Source organism: Cucurbita pepo, unplaced genomic scaffold, assembly GCF_057944985.1.
Source record: "Cucurbita pepo subsp. pepo isolate OVF unplaced genomic scaffold, ASM5794498v1 scafford_35, whole genome shotgun sequence".
NCBI classification, from domain to species: Eukaryota; Viridiplantae; Streptophyta; class Magnoliopsida; order Cucurbitales; family Cucurbitaceae; genus Cucurbita; species Cucurbita pepo.
Window position 1 is genome coordinate 170001 of NW_028257940.1, and position 2500 is coordinate 172500.

The following is a 2500-nucleotide window of genomic DNA, read 5'->3' on the forward strand; positions in this document are numbered from 1 at the left end:
AACGTCACACACTCAACGAGGTTCATGCCGCACGCCCGAAGGCACCCGGCTCCACCCCACCTTGCATGTTTCATCATCGTACCAACCATCAACCATCCTCAAGCCAGCCCAAGTTAGAAGGCAACATCGCAACATTTCATTCTCAACAAGGCTCATGTCACATGCCCAAAGGCGCACCCGACACTGCCTGACCGTGCAAGTTTCGCCACCGCACCGCCGCCGTCAACCGCCCTCGTCCGCCGACCACCACTCCCACGCCCCAAGCATATGCCCATGTGCGGCGCATAGTGCTTGGGGCGTGTGGGTGGTGGAAGATATAGGGGTACCCCCGTGCCCAGCCCATGCAGACTAGTCACCCCCCTATATAGTACATTTTGAGGCATTTTTGGTCTGCCAGGCCTAGATACGATTTTTCTGAGCCGTCATACGGTCAAATATCTCAAGTTTTAGAGTGTTTTTTTCCATGAACTCGATTGATTCATGGATTGGACATTGTAATGGATCTAGAAATCAAGTTTCATAATTTTTCAACCAACCAATTTTTTTTAATGAATTTTTAAAAATTAAATAATAAGAAATTAAAAAAAATAGCTAGATTTGTCAAAAAAATCTGAAATTTTTTGGGAATCATTCTTTCATGTTTCTTAGCTCCCAGAAAAAAAATTACAACAAACCGACCACTCCACAAGTACTTTCACAATTAATGGGTGATGGATGGGGCGCGGGCGTGCACGCAGCAGCACGCGGGGCGGGGCGGGGCGCGCGCGCGCAGAAGAACGCGGGCGGGGCGGGGCGCGCGCGCGCGGGAGACGCTGGCGGGGCGGGGCGCGCGCGCGCGGGAGACGCTGGCGGGGCGGGGCGCGCGCGCGCAGAAGCACGCGGGCGGGGCGGGACGGGGCGCGCGCGCGCGGGAGAACGAGGGCTGGGCGGGGCGGGGCGCGCGCGCGCAGAAGCACGCGGGCGGGGGGGGACGGGGCGCGCGCGCGCGGGAGAACGAGGGCTGGGCGGGGCGGGGCGCGCGCGCGCAGAAGCACGCGGGCGGGGCGGGACGGGGCGCGCGCGCGCGGGAGAACGAGGGCTGGGCGGGGCGGGGCGCGCGCGCGCAGAAGCACGCGGGCGGGGCGGGACGGGGCGCGCGCGCGGGAGAACGAGGGCTGTGCGGGGCGTGGGGCGCGCACGCGCGCGCGCGCTGGCGGGGCAGGGCGGGGGTGGGGCAGGGCGGGGCGCACGCGGGTGGGGCATGGCGGGGCGGGCGAGCGCGAGGGAACGTTCCGACACTGCCCCACCGTGCGCGTTCCGCCACCGCACCACCGTCGTCAAACGCCCTCGACCTCCGACCACCACCCGTACGGCCCAAGCATATGCCCATGTGCGGCGCATAGTGCTTGGGGCGTGGGGGTGGCGGAAGATATAGGGGGTACCCCCGTGCCCAGCCCATGCAGACTAGTCACCCCCCTATATAGTACATTTTGAGGCATTTTTGGTCTGCCAGGCCTAGATACGATTTTTCTGAACGGTCATACGGTCAAATATCTCAAGTTTTATAATATTTTTTTCCATGAACTCGATTGATTCATGGATTGGACATTGTAATGGATCTAGAAATCAAGTTTCATAGTTTTTCAACCAACCAATTTTTTTTTAATGAATTTTTAAATATTAAATAATAAGAAATTAGAAAAAATAGTTAGAGTTGTAAAAAAAATCTGAAATTTTGTGGGAATCATTCTTTCATGTTGCTTAGCTCCCAGAAAAAAAATTACAACAAACCAACCACTCCACATGTACTTTCACAATTAATGGATGATGATTGTAAAAACAAGGTCCTGGTGGGTGTCTTAGTGTAATGTACTTGCTCTAGTATCAAAACTCTTCATTTTATTGTTTTAGACAACCAAAAGAAAAAAAAAAATAGTTAAATTTTTACGGGTGTCACTCTTTTCTTAGTTCCCCCAAAAAAAAAAAAGTCACAACAATACAAGCATTAAAAATGAACATTCACTTTTCACGGGTATTGGGTTTGATGATATTTTTATAGTCCAAGGTTTTATACACGTTCTTACTTTCCACGGATGTTAGGTGTGATGAATTGTTGTAGGGGCTAACCTTCAAGGCTTTATACGTGTACTCACGCTTCATAGGTATTGGGTGTGATGTTTTCTTTATGGAGGTAACATCCAACACTTTTGATATGCTGTTGGTAGAACATTTATCACACATAGCATAGGATGGGGCTTGGCGTGCGCGAGGTGAGTGGGGGCGCGGGGGTGTGCAGGGAGAGCGCGCGGGGGCGTGCGGGGGGTGTGCGGGGGGAGTGCGCGGGGGTGTGTGGGGGGAGCGCGCGCGGGGGGCGTGTAGGGTGTGCGAGGGTGGGCGGGGGGTGTGCGGGGGGAGTGCGCGGGGGGCGTGCAGGGTGTGCGAGGGTGGGCGGGTGGAGTGCGCGGGGGGCGTGCGAGGGTGGGCGGGTGGAGTGCGCGGGGGGCGTGCAGGGTGGGAGTGC